The 21,337-nt window shown below is 36.1% G+C and overlaps 1 protein-coding gene and 1 pseudogene across 2 annotated transcripts in view; both read left to right on the top strand.

The window, feature by feature from the left end:
• The window catches only part of SEMA5A (semaphorin 5A), a 679,502-nt gene that overhangs the window by 487,059 nt on the left and 171,106 nt on the right, over nucleotides 1-21,337 (top strand). The window lies entirely within an intron of this gene.
• LOC138153121 (dicarboxylate carrier UCP2 pseudogene) lies at nucleotides 6,000-10,226 on the top strand (annotated as a pseudogene).

Here is a 21,337-nt window from a genome sequence, read left to right as displayed (position 1 = left end):
GCAAAAAGCCCCAAAGTCAAATCATTGAGTGGCAAAATGAGCAGGCAAAGGAAACAAAGCAGACAGAAGATTCAAACATTATACTCCTATTTTGGGGATAAGAAGGAGCAAGGCATGGAACAGGAGGAAATCAGTGAAGTCAGAACTCCTGCACCAAAAGCTTCAAAGGAAAATACAAGCTGGTTACAGGCCATAGAGGACCTTAAGAAGCAGATAAGAGAAGTGGAGGAAAAATTGGGAAGAGAAATGAGAACAATGCAAGAAAATTATGAAATGAGAGTCAACAGCCTGACTGAAGAAAATAATACCTTAAAAAACAGACTGACTCATATGGCAAAGGAGGCTCAAAAAGGCAATGAGGAGAAGAATGCCTTAAAAAGTTGAATTTGCCGGATGGAAAAAGAATCTCAAAAGCTCACTGAGGAGAATCATTGCTTCAGAATTAGATTGGAGCAAATGGAAGCTAATGACTTTATGAGAAATCAAGATGCTGTCAAACAGATCCAAACAAATGAAAGAATAGAAGGCAATGTGAAATATCTCATGGGAAAAACCACTGACCTGGAAAATAGATCCAGGAGAGATAATTTAAAAATTATTGGACTGCCTGAGAGCCATGACCAAAGTAAGAGCCTGGAAAGCATCCTCCAGGAAGTTCTCAAAGAAAACTGCCCTGATGTTTTAGAACGAGAGGGCAAAATAGAGGTTGAAAAAAAGATCCCAAAAAGAAAACTCCTAGGAATATTATAGCCAGGTTCCAGAATTCCCAGATTAAGGAGAGAATATTACAAGCAGCCAGGAAGAAACAATTTGAATATTGTGGAAACACAATCAGGATAACCCAGGATCTGGCAGCTTCTACACTGAGGGATCGAAGGGCCTGGAATGTGATATTCCGGAGGTCAAGGGAGCTGGGATTAAAACCAAGAGTCACCTACCCAGCAAAACTGAGTATCATGTTTCAGGGGAAAATATGGTCATTCAGTGGAATACAGGACTTTCAAGCATTCTTGCTGAAAAAACCAGAGTTGAATAGAAAATTTGACATTCAGATACAAGAAGCAAGAGAAGCATGAGAAGGTAAACAGGGAAAATAAATCATAAGGAACTTATCAAAGTTGAACTATTTTTTTGTTTAAAGCAATCAGGGCTGAGTGGCTTGCTCGGGGTTACACGGCCAGTTGTTGTTTCTGGGTGCGGTGCTGGGTGTCTGGGCCTGAATTTGATCCGGGTCGTCTGGGCACTGGGGCCGGTGCTCTTGCTTGCTGAGCCACCTGGCCAAAGTTGAACTATTAACATTCCTACATGGAAAAACAATAATTGTAACTTATGAAACTTTTCTCAGTAGTTGAAGGGATTAGAATTATATATATATATATATGTATATATATATATATACACATATATATATGTGTGTGTGCATATATATGTCTTTATATGAGGCTATGCGGGCATATGAATACATATGTGAATGTGTGTATATACGTTTACAGGTATACATAGATAGAGGGCACGGGACCAATTTAAGGAAGGGATGATACTTAAAAGGTGAAATTAAGAGGTGAAAGGAATATAATGAGAGGAGATGGGGAGAGACAGAGTGGGGCAAACTATCTCATACAGAAGAGGCAAGGGAAAATGGTTACAATGGAGGGGAAGAATAGGAAGGCAAAAGGGAATGGGTCAACCTTATTCCTATTGAATCTGGCTTGAGGAGGGAGGGAAATACACACTAAATAGGGGATCTCACCCTCCAGGAGAATGGGGGGGAAGGGGATGTGAGGGGGGAAGATGGAAGGGAGGGCGGGCTGGGGGGGAGGGAAGTTGGAAGCACCCACTTTTGAAAAGGGACAGGATAAAAGTAGAGAATAGAACAAGTGGGAGGTGGGATAGGAGGGAGGGAAATATAAACAGTCTTTTCCAATACATCTACTATGTTATTGTTTTGCATTAGCCGCACATGTACAACCTATGCTGAACTGCTTGTCTCCCCAGTGGGGGTGGGTGGCAGGGGGGGGGGGAAGGGAATGAATCTGGAATTGAAAGTTTTAAAATCAAATATTCAAACATATATATGTGTATATATATATGTATATATATACTATTATTAATACCATCTTACATGTTATTAAGAAAAAAAAAGATATACAGGCACTGAGGCATAGAGATCCACTGGAAAAGTTGAAACGGGTATGGGAGAAAATATGGGAGAGAGCAGATTGGAGGTGGGGATATCCTGTGGGACTGCTGTTTTGGTGGGATGAGTGGGGGAAAAATGGGGAGAAAATTTGTAACTCAAAATCTGGCGGAAACGAATGATGTAAATTAGAAGTTAATAAAGCATTAAAAAAAAGAAAAAAAAAGATTCCCCTTCTTTACAATTTTTTTTTTCCAAAAAGAACATTGCTATATATGGTTAAATAGATAATCTTATTCTGTAAATGGTATTTCCTTGAAAAGATATATAAATGTCACTTTAAGTCCAATATAAGAAGATAATTTGCACTGCTTCAGAAAAGTTCAAATGCTTTATGGGCAGCAGCTTTCATATGCTTCTGCTTTGATAATAAAATCTCTAGTAATTAGTTATATGGGTACTCAGAAATCATTTCACAGTTTTACCTTCTGAAAGGAAAAGAAAAATGTCCTTTACTGCTCAGTGTTCACTGGGATTAATAGCAAGTTCTTTTCTCTCCTTGCATAATCCTTTAATTATTTTTTGGGAGGGTATCTCATTGTTTACCTGAATAAACAAAAACAATTTAATTCAGAGTTTTAAAAGAATATGAGTTTGAATGCAGTCAGAACTGTGACCTTGGACAAAGTCATAATCTCTCTCTGACTCAGTTCCCTCATCAGTAAAATGGAGATAATAACAGCACCTACCCTTCCAAGTTGTTATGTGGATAAAATGAGATGATATTTATAAAATCCTTTGCAAACATTAAAGAATTATATAAATTCCGGGCAATGTTATTACTATTATATTGAGTTGTTTCTTCCATTTACAATATTTGCAAGTCCTTATGCTCAGTGGTTTGTGTTTCCTTCTTTCAGTTATAAAATATAAGTACCTCTAAGATGATCTCCAAGATCAGTCAGCAAACATTTATTAAGTACTTTCTATATTTTGCACAAGATATTAAGTCCTAGGGATAAAGTGAAAGTAAAAAAAACAATACCTCCCTCAGGGAGCTTGTATTCTCATGGGGAAAATATATATATATATATACATATATATATATATAAATAATTAGTTAGCTATACCATGTATATAGACCAAATGGATGGACAACCACTGTTGTTATTTAGTTGTTTTGATGGGACTCTTTTGGGATTTTCTTGGCAAAGATACTGGAGAGATTTGTCATTTCATAGTTGAGGAAATTGAGGCAAACTGGGTTAAATGATTTGCTTGGTCACACAGCTAGTAGGTGTCTGAGGTAAGATTTGAATTTACAAAGAATTCCTGACTACAGGAAGTCTACTTTTTTAATCTACTGTCTACTGCACCACCTAGCTACCCTACCACTGGGATAAGATTTACTAGTACCTGGGAGAATCAAGAAAAAACCTCTTGTCAAATGTGATTTTTTTAGCTAAATAATAGGAAGCCAGAGATTCCAGAAGGGGAAGGTAAAAAGGGAGAAGATTGCAGTCATGACACAGACAGTTCAAGGGCATGGAGATCAGAGACTCAGTGTTACTTTATAAGGACTAGCAAGTAGTCCAGTATGACTGAAGTATATAGCCCATGGAGGGGAGTGGTATCTTTGTTGCTGTTCAGTTGTTTCAGTCATGTCCAACTCTTTGTGACCCCATTTGGGGTTTTCTTGACAAAGATATCTTTTTCTGTAAATGGTATTTCCTTGAAAAGATATGTAAATGTCACTGGGTTAAGCCTAATATAAGAAGATAATTTGCACTGCACAGTCTAGTTTACCATTTCTTCTCCTGCTCATTTACAGATGAAGAAACTGAGGCAAACAAGGTTAAGTGACTTGCCCAGCTAATTAATTGTCTAATAATTAAGACTCATGCAGCTAGTAAGCATCTGAAGTGGTATTTCAACTTATGTCTTCCTAACTCCAGTGCTCTGTCTACTGAGCCACCTAGGTGCTCTTCATGGTATATTTAGAGAAGTTGAAAGGTAGGAAGGGACTAGATGGGGAAGATCTTTAAGTGACAAAGTCTTTTATATTTGTTACTAGATACTCTCAAAGTTTCTTGAGTAGAGGAATGACATCAGTATGAGATAAGAGATCAATATGTAGGCTACTGTAATAGTCTAGATGGAATGAGATGAAACATTGGACTAAGGTATTGGCTATGAGCCAATATTTGCCTATTATGTGCAAGAATAAGTACAATTAAAAATATTATCTCATTTGATTTTCTCTCAATCTTGCAAGGTTGATGCTATTATTATCCCCACTTTATTGTTGAGAAAGAAGAAGCAAGAGAGATCAAGTGAAGTGCCCTGCTTTAGTTATTAAATGTTTTGGGTCACATTTGAACTCAGGTCTTTCTTAACTCTAGGCTTAGTCCACTATCATACTTGTTTCCTTTAAGGAAAAGGGAAAGTATGAAAAAAGATTTATTATTAGGTTGGAAATGGCTATTTAAGGGTCTAGAATTCCTCTGAGGTTGGAACTTGGGTAACTGATAAAACAGTGGTTTCTTTGAAAGGAGTAGGGAAGTTGACAAGAGAGATAGGTTTGGAGGTAGGGTGGGTAGAGAAGGATGCTATGTTTTGGATCTTTTGAGTTTGAGATGCTCAACTGATTGAAAGAGGAAAGTCTAACATTGTATTTTCATCACTTATACTTTGGGAACCATTAAGGTTCCTTCTTATCATTTTTTAAATTCAAGGAAACCATACTGCCAAACCACATGCTTTGAATGTCAGTTCCTTGTTTCCAGGAATTAGAACACAACTGTGAAAAAAATAAAAAGGAGAATTATTCTCTTTCTTATTCTTTCAGGAGGAGAACATTTTTTGTTTTAAATGAGCATTTTCAGAGTGAAAAAGTGCTTAGTATGTATTTTGTGAAAACATCTCAAGTCAAACCAAATGGGACTAGACAAAATATAATTTTACCATTGGGGGTGAGAAGGTAATTTAAACTCCATGCGTATGCATGGTAACTTTCAGGAAGATGCTGATAACTTTGCCAAATATGTGGGATTTTTATTTTTTGGTAATTTAGCTACGATAAATCTAAAGCAAGTGATTTCCCTTTAGAACCTTGAATTGCCTTCTTACTAGAATGATTTTCAGTCAATGTGTTTGCAGTTAGATTTAAGACATAGGCCTAGATGAGAGCCCTGGAAAAGGCACCCAGAGGAATACACTAATTGAGCCATTGTTTTAAATGTAATACAGTTTTAATTCCCAGGAAGCACTAGTGGCAAATTTCTTATAGGATACCAGCTTATGATTTACTGCACTCGAAGAAACATTTAAGTTTTGTTTAGTGTTACAATAGTGGTCCCTGTCAAAGTGTTCTTGTTTCCTTGCCTATCTCTTATGTGGCAAGTACTGTTTGAAAGTCAGTCTGGTAACTTTAGTGTAAACTTGATTAAGTTTTGTTACCTGCATTCTAACCAGGAGCATGATAAATCTGAACAGGGGATGTGGATTAGAAGGATTCTTGTGGGAAAAATTTTTTTTAACTAATTGATTCTTAGAGATGTATTAAATTAGTAGACCCATTTTGAGAGAAAAAAAAAATAGTCTATGATTGAATCTGGTAATTTATGTAATTAAAACTTTTATTTAAAAACATGAAAATGCTTATAACATAATCATCCAGAGGGTAGCATAGCTTCTATTTCCCCCCTATTATTGGCTATGTTGTTTAGATGAAAATACCAGGGCTAATGTAATCCATTTGTTCAGCAACAAATTATAAGACACTTTCATAATATGTTTGCTGTCCATTACTTTGGGATAATTACTGGCTTGACTGATGAATTTAATAGTATGAGATGTTGCTATGGGAATGTTCAGAAATATAAATGTAGAAAAGGTATTTCATCATTTTTTTTATGGAAAGAAAGAATGATTTGAAAGATCTAAAAAGCAAATTTCCAGAATGTTCAACTATATTTCTATGTACTAAGATCTATTAGAGAATACTAAGACATGCTCTCTAATCACAGCACTAGGGAATCTAGTGGAATCATACTGCAAATGATATTTTCTATCATGAGCATGTATAGAATGACAAGATTTATCTCCCCAGTTTTGAAACCAGGGTATCATCCTCAATGAATCTTAGGTTGCCTCATTGACAGCCATTGTCAGCTCTGCAATTCATTTCCTTCAGAGGTTTAATTTCCATACAATATTCAGTAAAGAAGTAGATAAACCTTTGTTACAAATATAATGAAAGTAAAGGAAGGCAAAGGATGGAATTGGAGCCCAAGATGATAAAATTAACGTTTTGATACCTTGCAATAATCCTGGCTTCTTTACATTTTCTCTTCCCAGGTATATATTTCCTAGTTTGTTTTGGTTTAAGAAAAAAGTTTTTTATGTTATGAAAATGTTTTAAAAAAATTTGGTAAAAATTGAGTTTAAATCAAAACTTCACATTATACACTAAAATAATCTAATATGTGTGTGCATATATATGTGTTTGTATCACAGATATAACTATATAACTAGGGAAAGAATTTTTCACTAAAAAAAGCACCAGAGGAGATGAAAAAAACAAGACAATTTGGACTACATAAAAATACAGCCTTAGGCATAAAAATATAGCCTTAGGCAAGTCACTTAACCCCAACTGTCCTGCCTTCCCTCCTCCAAAAAGCAAAAATAAATTAAGGTACATGGACAACAGATGAAGATGAAATTAAAGCAATTAGTATGTATTTTGCCCACGCATATTCCTATAAAAGTGACAATCTAAATGAAATGAATGAATATTTTCAAACATACATATATGTTTGAATTTATGTGTTTTTAAATATATACATATATATATATATATATATATATATTTTTTTTTTTTTTTTACCAGATTAGAGAAGAGGTGGAAAAGTTAAATAACCATATCTTGGAAAAAATACATTGAACAAGCCATGAATGAGCTAAGGGGAGAAAATGGGGGGGAGGGGAAACCAGGAACAGATGACTTTACAACTTAATTCTTCCCAACATTTAAAGAACAAATTAATTCCATTACTATAGGAAAAGTTTTTAAGAATAGGTAAAGACAGGATCCTACCAAATTCTTTCCATGATACAAATGTGGTTTTGATGTCTAAATCAGAGAGATCAAAAAGAGAAAGAAAATAAGAGACCAATCATTCTAATATATATTGATGCAAAAAACAAAATACTAGCAAGGAAATTTCAGTGATTTGTCACAAAGATCATACAGTATAAGTAGGCTGGATTTTACCAGGAATACAGGTCCAATTTAATATTAGGAAAAGTATAAACATAATTGATCATATAGATAACAAAATCAACAGAAATGATACGATTATCTCAAAAGATGCTGCAAAATACAACCCCAAATCCCATTAAAAACACTAGAAACCTTAGAAATTAGTGGAGCATTTCTTAAAATAACACATAGTATCTGAAACCAAGAACAAGCTTTATCCATAGTGGAGATGAGCTAGAAATCTTTCCAATAAAATCAGGGGTAAAGCAAAGATGTCTGTTATCATAATCTGTTATCATTCAGTACTGTACTAGAAATGCTAGCTATAGCCATAAGACAAGAAAAAAATTGAAGAAATAATCATAGGCAATGAGAAATCAAAAAATCAATTTTTTGGATGATATGAAGATTTACTTAAGAGAGCCCTAGAGATTCAACTAAGAATTAATAAAAAAAAGATTTACCAACTTTAGAAAATTTTTAGAATAAAAAGTAAGTCCCCCCAATTATTATTATCCTGAATGTTACCAACAACACCCAACTGGGAGAGATGAAAAGAGAAATTCCATTTAAAATAACTTCAGACTGTGTAAAATACTTGCCAAGTCATACAGGAAGTATATGATCATGATTACAAGATGCTGCTAACACAATCAAGCTTATTTAAAATCATTGGAGAAATATTAATTGCCCATAATTAGGCTGACCCAAGATAGTAAAAATGACAAAGCTACCAAAATTAATTTTCTTATTCACTTATGTAAAAGTGAAACTACCAAAGAATTACTTTATAGACCTTGAAAAAATAATAACACAATTCATCTGGAGGAACAAAAAAAAGTCAAGAATATCAAGGGAATCAATGGAAAAGCTATGAAGAAAGATGACCTAGCAGTATAAAATCTCAAACTGTATCAGAAAGTCATAGCTATCAAAATAATTTGATACTAGAAAAAGTGTTTACTAATAATAAATTGAAAGATCATATACACAATGTACAAAATCAAATAAGAAGAATAAAACAGCATTTCATAAACTCAAAGATCCCAGCTTCTGTCAAAAATCTGCTCAGAAAACTGGACAGCAGTCTGGCAGAAACTTGGTATAGACCAGTATCTCACACTGAATTCCAAGGTAAGGTCAAAATGGGTATATGATTTACACATAAAAGCTGATCTCACAAGCTAACTAAGGGGGCATGGAAAAAAAAATTACCTGTTGGATATGAGAGGAATTTATGACCCAAAATTGATGGATTCAGAGGATAATTTTGACTACATCAAAGTTAAAAAGATTTTTGCTCAGTGCATCCATCAACTTCCTCTTAGGATAAGACCTTATAGTGACCCAGCACAGAGACAGCTCGACAGCCTGCCAGACACTGGACTCTGCTACAGGTCTCCTGCCTCTTGTCTCCTCTTCCTCGTGGTTTCCTTTACACTCCTGAGCACACAGTATGATCATTAGGTTTTCAGCTTCCCAACAACTTTCTATGGAAAATCAAGAGAAGCAGGTCATGGTTGCTATGAGCAGCTTTGAAGAGTGGGACAATTTTAGAAAAGCTTGATCACAGTGCCATCATCATGATACACTCTAGATCAGGACTTCAGCAGAGTTCCTCTATCTCATCTTGCTCAATCAGTGGAGGCTATCTTTCCATTTCTCCTTTGCCTCCTGAGAGGTAACAGAAAGATTTAAGCCTACAGATGTGTCCTCAACAACCACTGTAAAGTTCCTTGGGGTTGGCACTATTACATGCATTGCTGACCTCATCACCTTTCCCCAGGATGTAGCCAAAGTCTGCCTGTAGATTCAAGGAGAGAACCAAGAGTCATTCTAGCTTCCTCTACCACTGCACCATTCTGACCAGGGTGAAGACTGAGGGCCCTGGCAGCCTGTACAATAGGCTGGTGGCTGGGTTGCAATGCCAGATGAGTTTTGCCTATGTTGGCATTAGCCTCTATGACTCTGTCAAGCAGTTCTACATCAAGGGATCTGAGAATGCATGAATTGGGAGCCACCTCCTGGCAGGTTGCACCACAGGGGCACTGGCAGTAGGTGTAGCCCCATCCACAGTGATGGTGAAGGTACATTTCTAGGTCCAGACTCCTGAAGGTGGTAGCCAGAGATACCAGGGTACAGTGGATGCCTGTAAGACTATCATCCAAGAGGAGGGCCTTCAAGGCTTATGGAAAGGAAATTCACCCAATGTCACTCACAATGCTATATTCAACTGTGCTGAGCTGGTGACCTATGATCTCATTAGATACCGTCCTGAAGGCTCACCTCATGACTGATGACTTTCCATACCACTTCACATCAGTCTTTGGAGCTAACTTCTGCACCACCACAATTGCTTCCCCTGTGGATGTGGTCAGAATAAAATACATGAACACTGGTCAGTATGCCAGTGCTGGCCACTGTGCCCTCACCATGCTTTGGAAGGAGGGACCCCAAGCCTTCTACAAAGGGATCATGCCTTCCTTCCTCTACTTTGGCTCCTGGAATGTAGTGATGTTTGTCACCGATGAGCAACTGAAACAGACCCTGATGGCTCCTTACACTTCCCAGGAAGTTCCTTTCTGGACCTTCTCCTACTAGCTTTCTGCCTTAATCACCTCTTTGAGTCCAGATACCATTCTGCCTCTCCTCCCTTCTATTTTTCCCTATTCCTCTCCTCCCTTACCTTAGCATCGAATGAACTCCTATTTTCTCTTTAGTTAGCCCCATTTAAACATGCTCCACATCCCCTTCTTCTGCCACTGCAGTTTCACCCAGTTCCTAAGCTCCTTACTTCTAAGAAAGCCAGATTAGTACCCACCCCCATAAAAAGAAAAGATTTTGCTTTAACAAAACAAGGGTAGGCAAAAGGAGCTGAAAGGTAGGAAAGCAGGAAATTTTAAGCTTCACTAATAAAGAAATAATTTCTGAAATATATAGGGAAAAAATTCAAACATAAAAATAAGAGCCATTGGGGCAGCCAGGTAGCACAGTGAGTAAGAGCATTGGCTCCAGTGTTGGGATGACCTGGGGATCGAATCCGGGCTCAGACACTTAGCACCCACCCAGAAACACCTGGCTGTGTAACCTTGAGCAAGTTACTTAACCCCATTTGCTTTAAAAAAAAAAGAGCCATTTCCCACATGTTAAAGGGTCAAAAGATATAAAAAGACACTTTTTAGAGGAACATAAAGCTTTAAATAATTACATGAAAAATGCTGTATATCACTAATAATTAGAAAAATGCAAATTTAAACAACTCTGAGGTTTTACTTCAGTCTCATTTGATTAGCTAAAATCATAGAAAAGAAAAATCCTAAATATTGGATGGGATGTGGGCAAATAAGTACACTAATGCACTGTTGGTGAAACTGTGAACTAGTCCAACCATTCTGGAGAACAATTTGGAATTATGCCCAAAGGACTATGAAACTATGCTTAGTCTTTGAGCCAACAATACCTCTACTAGGTCTATGCCCAAAGAGATCAAAGAAAAAGGATATGTAGGAACATATTTTTAGAAACTTCTTGTGATGACAAAGAATTATAAGTTGAGGGGATGTCCATCAATTGGGGTATGACTGAACAAAGTTATTGTATATAATGTAATATAATAATATTGTGCTGTAAGAAATGATGAAGGGAATGGTTTCAGAAGAACCTCTTATATATAACCTCTCATATAACCAAGGCTTATATGAATTCATACACAGAGAAGTGAAAATACTTGAAGAATAATGTATACAGTAACAGCAATATTGTAAAGATAATCAGCTTTGAAGACTTACTAACCCTAATCAATACCACAACTCCAAATGGATTATGATGAAAAATACTATTTAACTCCAGAAAGAGAACTGATGGACTGCAGATTGATGCATATTTTTTTCCTTTAACTTTCTTCCTATTTTTTCCTCCAAAAACATGGCTAATGCAGAAATATGTTTTGCTTGACAAACACTGCATTCCTTACCTCCTCAATAGGCAGGAGAGGGAGGAAGAAAATTTGGAATTGAAAATAAATACATTTTAAAAATTAAAAGTAAAATGTAAAAGAAGTCAATTGGATATGAATTGTCTGAAGGAGACAAACTGCCTGTACTTCCCTTCATGAATGGTACTCGGAGCTCCTCAGTAAGGTGATAGGTCCTTTTACAATCTTTTTCCCATTCTCCAGGATTGCAGCCACTTCCACACCCCACTCCCAAATTACTCTAAAATACTTCTTACTATATTCCTGTAAATTGTTTCTAAGTCCACCCAATGTGCCACAGGTCTTTCTCGAATTCTTTAAGTATTAAATCAATGCCAGTGAAGCATGGAGAGCCTCTTATCTCTCACTTATACACCAGGACACAGAATGACTATGGACCACTAGCTTCTTCCTAATATATCAGTGTTTTCTTATGACTACACTCCCTTCACAGTGAAATAGATTTATTCTATTCCTATCTTGTTAATCTTGGAATTGACTAAACTCATTTCTGTGGTTATGATTCAGATCCTGGCAGCATTTGAGAAATTTTACTATTATAGAATTTATTAGAAGTTATATTTTCTATCAAGATTGCAAAATAGAAAGAAAAGTGTTCAGAATTTCAATATAGCTAATGCCATTGAATTGAAGGAAAGTTGGAGAGAGGTGGTCACAAAAATTTGCATCAGCTCTACTGTGGCAAGAGTTATTTTATAAAGAAAAAAAATGAACTAACATATCCTTCCATTCATCTGATAAGTCAAACTGCAGCTAATTTTCAGCCATGCAGATCTTCTGTGGCACATCTTCCCTTTTTATTATCTGCTTAACTAAGTCTTTGGTCAAAATAAACAGGATCTTTATTGACTTAATTCTTAGAGGAGCTAGTGAGAAATTGGGAAGGACAAATTTTTTTGGTAAGAAAGATTATTAGATAATAGCACCCCTCAGTCACAAGGGCACAGTCCAAAAGCCCAGTAGGCCAGGACTCTTTAGACTCATATGAGAGGTGGAAATTGGAAAAATCAAAATATTAGTAGAACTATTTTAAAAAATTGAATGAGAAATGCTCTTTTAACTACTATTCTGTGATTTACTGCTACCTTTTTAGAGACACTACAGAAGTAGATTACTTATATATGTTCCAAAAGAAATGTATAATCTTTGTCTTCCATTTCCTTATCTTTAAAATGAGGGGAGAGGTATTAATTGGGTAACTCCTGACAGCCCTTCTAACTTTAAGTCTATTAATCCCATGATTTTATGGAAAGCATATGATAAATTGATCTCAAATCTATTATTGCTTCCATATATATCTTATTTTCAGCATCGATGTTTTCATATTCATTGACCTCCCAAATTTTATTTTAGAAATGGAAGCAATAACATATTATCTGTATCCACATGGTGTGATATTTGGTTGATTTATATGAGTTTGGGAGGTGTGCCCTAAGTCATTTACAAAGCATTGATTGTTGCTGATCACCTAAGTGTGGAAGCATCCTTCAGGTTAGGAAAAGCTGCCCATAGATCTTTACCCCACTCTCCCAATTTCAGTAACCTGCCTGATTATATTTTACAGTACCATGTGTGGTGACTGTGTTTCATCCTTGTGTGGTCAGCAATCAGCCATTTCTGCAGCTGCTCATTAAATGGAGTACATGTCCTGCTCTAAAGAAGTCACCCTTGATTCTTTTTTGAATGATCCTCTATGGGAATATTATGTGAGTGTCCCTGAAATTCACTTGCAGCTGCCTTCTGACTTTGACAGCCCTTCTCAAATATTGGCTTTATAATAATACTGATACAGACAGTAGCTAATGAATCTATATCAAACCTTCTGCCAAATATCATCAGTTGGCAGAAAGAAGAAATAAAAGGAGAAGTGATGCTTCCCAAGCTGCTTCATTGCACAGTGCAGCCATCTACAAACCACACAGTAATCCCTAGTCATTTCAATTCTTAGGTCATATTAGTTTCTTCATCAGTAAGATATGACATTTGTACTCCATGAGAATGATAACAAGTTACATTTATATAGCAGCTTAAGATTTCTAAAGTTATGAACTCAGAAGAGCTCATTGTGCTAAGTATCACAGGTATTTATACTTACTCTATAAATGAGGAAATTGAGCCTTAGGGAAGTTAGGTGACATATCCACAAGTTACATAGCTAGTAAATTTCAGAGCCAGAATGAAAACTCATATTTTTAGCTCTGAGTCCAGTGACTCTTCCATTAGTCCATGCTGCCTCTGAAGACTAGTAACGTTCCTCTCAGATTTAAAAATTCCTATATTCTTTCATGGGGGACATTGCTATGGAATTTTATGGATATTCTCTTGGCTTGGGCCAAGTATTGCAGCTTAATGAGACCATTTACCTTTTCTTTATGTGGTTTTTCTTGATGTTGGTTTAGAAAGATTAATCAAATTATGATTAAGGAAAATAAAGTATTTTTTCTAAAATGAAATATTACCTAATAGAATCATTTAAAAATATGTTTCCCTAACGTTAGTGACTTTTCCCACCATTCAGGAACTCATGTTAAAAAGGTCTATTAACATAAATGGTAAAGAAAACCAGTGGGGTCACTCCTTTTTAGTTGGGTCCTTTTGCAGTCTCCTCAAATTCTATACTCTGTTTACGAATAAAGCTGATCTTTGTCCTTAAAAAAAACAACAAAAACATAAATGCTAAATGTTATTTATCTCTTGTATATGGATAAATCACTATAGTGTATTGGAAGGCACACAGGCAAGGGAACAAGAGACTAGTGAGTTCTACATCCTACTCTGCTGCACTTGACCTATGGTACTTCATTTAATCTCTCAACCTCTCACTTGTTTCCTATGAAATGAATACACAAGAGTTCTTATATGATATCATGTTTTAAGCTTGTCAAAGCTTCTCACTTTCCTCAAAACAATATTGTGAAATGGGTAACATCAATATTAGTTTATATAAAAGGAAAGTGAGTCTCAGGGGTCTAAGATGCTTTGCACAACATAACTTAGCAGAGACAGAATTCAAATCTAGGATTTACTTATTATCTAGTTCTTTTTCTTCTCAGGTGCTGTTAACTTGAGGTTTGTGAACTTTTTTACATGCTTTTATAATTATTTCAACAAAACTCATTTCCTTCATAATTCTATTTCTTTTATTTGAATTTTAAAAACACAATTTTGATAAAGGGCTAGGGCAGAACCAAGATGGCAGAGAAGAAACAGGACTTCCCGGTGGCTCTGGCTTCCAACTCCTCCAAATACATGTAAAAAAATGACTCTAAACAACTTTTAGAGCTACAGAATCCACAAAGTGACAGAGAGAAACAAATCTTCTGCTGAAGGCAGCCTGGTAGCCTGTCAGGAGGGTCTATCTCACTGAGATGGAGCCCAGGAGCCACTTCTCCCCTCCCCTCCACAAGCAATTTTGGCCCTAGGGAAGCCCCAACCAGTAGCTTCTGGAGCAGACTTCAGGAGAGAAGCACCAGCAGCTGTGGCAGTTTCCAGACTTCTCAACCCATAAATGCCAAAAACAAAGTAAAAGGTCAGTGTGGAACTCTGTTGGAACAGGGGTGAAAGGAAGAGAGCTGTGTGGACCCTGCCCCCAGGATGATAAGTAGAGGAGGCACAGCTACTGCGCTGCATGGCTGCCTCAGCAGCTCCTGGCCTGCAGATTGTAGGGGGACCAAGCGACCATCCAGAGGGCAATCACTCTTGCTTTGACCTGCTTGGACCTGGATTTCTGTCTAGGGTGGAGGTTCTGGGGTGTGTGACCATGTGCCAGAGCTTGTGGAGAATTCAGAGAGGGCACCCAACTAATAGCTACAGCAGCTGCAAATACCTCAGCAATTTGGGGCAAGGCCCTCCTTTCTGGAAGCAGAGTTCTACTGTGGCAAAGAGTTCAAAAGTCAAGTAATTGACTGGCAAAATGAGCAAGGAGAGGAAACACAATCTTACTATAGATTCCTTTTTTTGGGAACAAAAAGGATCAAAGCATTGAATGGAAGGAAGATAAGGAAGTTAGAACTCCTGCATCAAAAGCTGCCAAGAAAAATATGAATTGGTTATAGGTCATGGAGGAACTCAAGAAGGATTTTGAAAATCAAGTTAGAGAAGTGGATGAAAAATTGGGAAGAAAATGAGAATGATGCAAGAAAATCAAGAAAAAGTACATCAACAGCCTGACTGAAGAAAATAACACCTTAAAAAGATAGACCAATTCAAATGACAAAAGAAGCCCAAAAAGCCATCGAGGAGAAGAATGCCTTAAAAAGCCAAATTTGCCAGATGGAAAAAGAATTTCAAAAGCTCATTGATGAGAATAATTCCTTCAAAATTAGATTGGAGCAAATGGAAGCTAATGACTTTATGAGAAATCAAGATAGTATAAAATAGATTCAAACAAATGAAAGAATAGAAGGCAATGTGAAACATCTCATTGAAAAAAAAACACTGACTTGGAAAATAGATCCAGGAGAGATGATTTTAAACTTTTTGGACTACCTGGAAGACATAATTTAAAAAAAGTGCCTAGATACCATTTTTCAAAAATTTATCAAGCAAAATTGCCCTGATATTCTAGAACCAGAGGGCAAAATAAAAACTGAAAGAATTCACCAATCACCTCCTGAAAAAGATCCTAAAAAAGAGAACTCCTAGGAATATTATAGCCAAATTCCAGAGTTCCCGGGTCAAGGGGAAAATACTTCAAGCAGTCAGAAAGAAACAATTTGAGTATTGTGGAAACACATTTAGGATAACACAAGACCTAGCAGCTTCTACTTTGAGGGATAGAAGGGCTTGGAATATGATATTGCAGAGGTCAGAGGAGCTAGGATTAAAACCAAGAATCACCTACCCAGAAAAACTGAGTATAATGCTTCAGGGGAAACTATGGTCATTTAATGAAATAGAGGATTTTCAAGCATTCTTGATGCAAAAAGCAGAGCTGAACAGAAAATTTGACTTTCAAATACAAGAAGCAAGAGAAGCATGAGAAGGTAAACAAGGAAAAGAAATCATAAGGAACTTATTGAAGTTGAACTATTTACATTCCTACATGAAAAAAACAATAACTGTAGCTCATAAGACTTTTCTCAGTATGAGGACAGTTGAAGGGAATATATATGTATGTTTAGGAGGGTTTAAGTGTGTGTGTGTGTGTATATACATGAATTTGGGCATATGTATATAGATGTATACATAGACAGAGGGCACAGGATGAGTGGAATATGAAGGGATGATATCTAAAAAATAAATATGAAGGGATGATATCTAAAAAATAAAATTAAGAGGTAAGAGAGGAATTTATTTGGAGAAGGAGAAAGGGTGAGATAGATTCAGGTAAATTATCTCATATAAAAGAGGCAAGAAAAAACTTACAATGGAGGGGAAGAGCAGGAAGGTAAAAGGGAATGGGACTACCTGACTCTCATTGAATTTGGCATAAGGAAGGAATAACATACACACTCAATTGGGTATCTTACCTTACAGGAAAGGGGGGGAAGGGGATGACAGAAGGGAAGGCAGATTGGGGGAGAAGGTATTTAGAAGCAAACACTTTTTTAAAAGGACAGAGTCAAAGGAGAAAATAGAATAAGTGATGGTGGGGATAGGATGTAGGAAAATATGGTTAGTCTTTCACAATATACCTACTATGGAAGTGTTTTGCGTAACTACACATGGACATCCTATATTGAATTACTTATCTTCCCAGTGGGGGTAAGTGAGGAGGAAAGAAGGGGAAAAAATCTGGAACTCAAAAGTTTTAAAAAATGACTGTGTATAAAAAAAATGTGTGTGTGTGTGTTTTTACATGCAACTGGGAATTAAGATATACAGGGACCAGGGTATAGAAATACATCTTGCTGTACTAGCAAGTTGGGGGGGATGGGAGAGGATATAAGAGAGAACAGATTGGGGAAAGGGGTATTCAGTAGGCTTGCTGTTTTGGGGTGGGGTAGGGAAAAGATGGGGAGAAAATTTTGTAGCTCAAAATCTTGTGGAAATGAATGTTGAAAACTAAAAATAAATAAACAAATTAGAAAAAAATTGCTGATCATCACTGTGACCAATTACATTTTGATAGAACTGATGAAGTATTCCAACTACTGTGTGACAGAGAAGGGATAGATTCTGAGGTGCATAATAAAATATATGTTTTTTGGACTTGGTAAAAAAAAAAAAAGAAAAAGAAAAAGGGCTAGTCTTCACCAGATAGCTAGTGGGGACCATGACACAAAATAAGTTACAAGCTCCTACACTATACCATTCTGCCCCTTATTTAGTCATATTAATACCTTTCTAGATAGAGTTTTTTTCAATCTTAAATTATTAGTGGATATTTTAACAATATTACCTGGTGTTCTAAGATCTAGTGCATCCTGGAATGAGTTGTAACATTTTAAAGAAGTATATTTTTGGAAAATGCACAGGAAAGCTTTACTCAAAACTTTGCTAAATAACTTTTTTGTACCACATGATTTGTATTCTGCCTTTTTTTCTTTATTTAGCCCATGGTCCTATATATTTTTATTTATTTAGTTTTTACAAATGACTATTTAATCCAAAGGTATAGCAAGAAGAGACAAACATGACTCTTTCTCTTCCTCCCTTCTCCCCTTCCCCCCAAGCCTCCCCTACAACTATCTGTCGTACTTAATTTCCCTAAGTCAACTCAGTTTCTGTGGAAAGGGAAGGAAATTTCATTCGCAGTTTAAATTGCTTCCTATATAGATACAGGATGCTCCCCAGAAGTTCAAAGTATGGTGATCCCTTGTGTTTCTCAAGTCAGCTCTGTTTAGTCTAGAATTGTGGCTCCAAGGTCATCATGGCTGCCAAGTCCAGGATTTCAGAGCTTGCATATGGAATTAAAAAAAAATACACCAAAACCTCAAGACCATTTCTTGGAGTTACAGGACCTAAAAGGGAAGGCAGAAAAGATCCTTCCCCATCCAACTTCTTTGCATGTTGCCCATTCAAAGGGTAAATAAGACCTTCATCTTTGGGAACCATTGGAAAGAGCTCTGGGGCTGTGTTTTTTTTTTTTTTTAACAATATTTTTATTCTAACCAGGTATATTGTCCTTCAACTGTTTTTTGCTCATTACTCTTTTGTTACCCTTTGTCTTTGGAATTCTTCCTAGAAAGCCAGATTTATTTCCCTGTGTTCACATCTTTCTGTTGTTTTCAAGTTCTGCTCCATGCTTTCTATAAGTATTGCTTAAATATTTCCCTCCTAACAAACAGACATATTTTTAAATTGATTTTTCTATTTCATGCACCATCATAACAGCTTGTATTTTGTAGTATTAGTTTTGTATGAGGCTGTCTTTTTTTCTTCTGACACTGATTTTGTAAATCCAAACCATTTTCTGCATTATTACTGTATTCCCTTTTTATCTCCTCATTTTATTTCAGCAATCATTTTTAACTTTGGTCTTCCATGTAAGTTGTCAGTCACTAGCAAATTCGATTGTATGGATTTTTTTATACCCATACCTTACTATTTTTTTTTTGCCAAGAGATTTTGTTGCTTCATCATAAACAGTCACCTCTGCTTATCCTGTTTAAGTATGCAAACATTGGTTTTGTTAATGATGTATTTCATTGACCTGTTTCCTCCTGTGTAGCATTAGTGCATTTTCCTTTCTCTTCCAAAAATATTACTCATATAACCAGAATACACAAGATTTCATCTTATCTTCTGTCAATTATTTGGCTTTATCTCTGCAGTTCTTGTTTACTAAACAAATGGAACAGAGAAGAAAGGACAAAATGCCATTCATTCATGCTCCCTAAGCACACCAGTGTCAAAAATGTAGACGAAATACAACATGGTATCTGTGGCCATGAGATCATATTATATTCTAAAGTTAATCCCACATACACTTTGTAGTGCAGATGGCTAACAGATGGTGTCTTCTAATGGATCAGAAGAACATTGAGATCCTTCATTTCTCTTCCCTGTTGGTTCAGTTTTGTGAATGCCAAAGAATTTCCAGAATAAAATAAAAATGCAACAAAACTCCATCAACCTTGCAGAAAGTGTACTCATAATTATTATACATTGTTATACCCATGAGAAGATTTCAGTAACTATTCTGTTTAGATTCCATTATCAGTGTTTTACTTGTGTAAGTCCCATTTAAATTGAATGGTATGTCTGACACTTTGAATACATTTTTAAAAGATGACCCATAGAAAGAATACAATAGGATTTGTCTTTATGTAAAATTTAAGATTAATTTAGTTACTTTTTGGTATTACAACACACAGAAATAAACAATTCTAGATGTTGCAAACATCAAATACATTAAAAGGTATAATAAGTCTTAGAAATGTGTAATAGAAACTAAGGCTCTTTAATATATTTTTTTAAAGCAATCGGGGTTAAGTAACTTGCTCAAGGTTACACAGCCAGTTATTTCTGGGTGTGGTGCTAAGTATCTGAGCCCTGATTTGATCCCCAAGTCATCCCAACTAGTTTTGTGGGTGTGGGTGTGGGTGTTAAGTGTCTGAGGCCTGAACCTAACTCAGGTCCTCCTGACTCCAGGGCTGGCACTTTTACTCACTGGGCCACCTAGCCACCCACCCAATCAGCATTATTTTCAACAGTGGGTTTTAGTGGTTAGTAAGCACTCTCAACTTGTAGGATTTAAATAATGGATGACAGAAGGTAATTATTGTCTGTTGTTAGTGGTGGTGATTTTTTAAAAGGAATTATTCAAATGTTTTTTTATCCATCATCCTTGAAATTAATTTTTGTTTGCTTTTGCCTCTAAGTTACTCTATTTAATGTGAAATATTGAGAGTTGGTACAGTTGTGAAAACTTCCTATAGCAATTTTTCCCCCTGAATTTCTTAGTTTGAAACCCCACCAAACAATTATTTCCCTCCACAATCCTGAATTTGTGCATGGTTATGCCTCATATCTATATAGAATTGGAGAGCTGAATCCATCTGGTGAATTGGAGAGGCAATTCTAGCTGATGACACTCTCATATGACTGTCTAACATTGTGGCTGGAGTATCACATAGAATTTAAGAATCACAGAATCTCCAGAGTTGGTAGGCCCTTCAGAAGTCATATAACCCAACCAATGCTCAGACAATAATCTGCTCTGCCACATCCTAAACAAATAGTCATACTCAATTTGCTTTTATACTTCTAGTGAGGGGAAACCAATTGAGATAGCCCATTTTACATTGAGAAAATCCCAATTACTAGAAATTTTCCTTATATCATTCCTAAACTTACCTCTTTATAATTCTCAAGTATTGTTCCAACTTTTTCCTCTGGATCCAAGCAAACCACATATATTCATTTTTGTACATGCCAACCCCTCAAACTCATGAAAATTGCTTGTTAACCCCTGAAAAGTCTCTTCTCCATTTTAAACACCTCCAAATCCTGCAACTGATTCTCATAACACATAGTAATGAGGCCCACCACACTCTTGATTGGTTTCCCTTTCTTCAAACACTTTTTTTTTTATCAAAGTGATGCTTAAAATTTTACTAGTAGAATTGCACACAATGCTCCCAGGAAGAAGTACAATAGGTCTACCGCCTTCCTAATCCTATGCATTATGCCTCCACTATGTAAAGTCTATGATCACATTAATTATTTTCAATGAGATTTCATATCATTTGACCCATATTAAACAAAATGTCCACTAAAACTCCCAGGTCTTTTCAGAAAATTGTTTTTGGACCATGTCTAATTCATATTTTACTCATGATGATGATTTTTAAGTCTAAGATTTGTCATTTCTATTATTAAGTTTTGTAAAATTCAACCTATTGTTCTAATCTGTCAATACTGTTTTTTCATTCCTAACTCTGATATCTACTGTGTTAGCTGTCTATCCTTCCCAGATTTATATTCTCTAAACATTTTGGTAAGCATGTCTTCATGCCTTTATATTAGGCACTGGTAAAAGTGTTAACACAGG

The sequence above is a fragment of the Petaurus breviceps genome, unplaced genomic scaffold (assembly GCF_028583685.1).
Source record: "Petaurus breviceps papuanus isolate PSGF00001 unplaced genomic scaffold, PetGlider_PUasm1.0 151, whole genome shotgun sequence".
NCBI classification, from domain to species: domain Eukaryota; kingdom Metazoa; phylum Chordata; class Mammalia; order Diprotodontia; family Petauridae; genus Petaurus; species Petaurus breviceps.
Note: the sequence above shows the minus strand (reverse complement) of the source record. Positions and strands in the feature narration are given on the sequence as shown.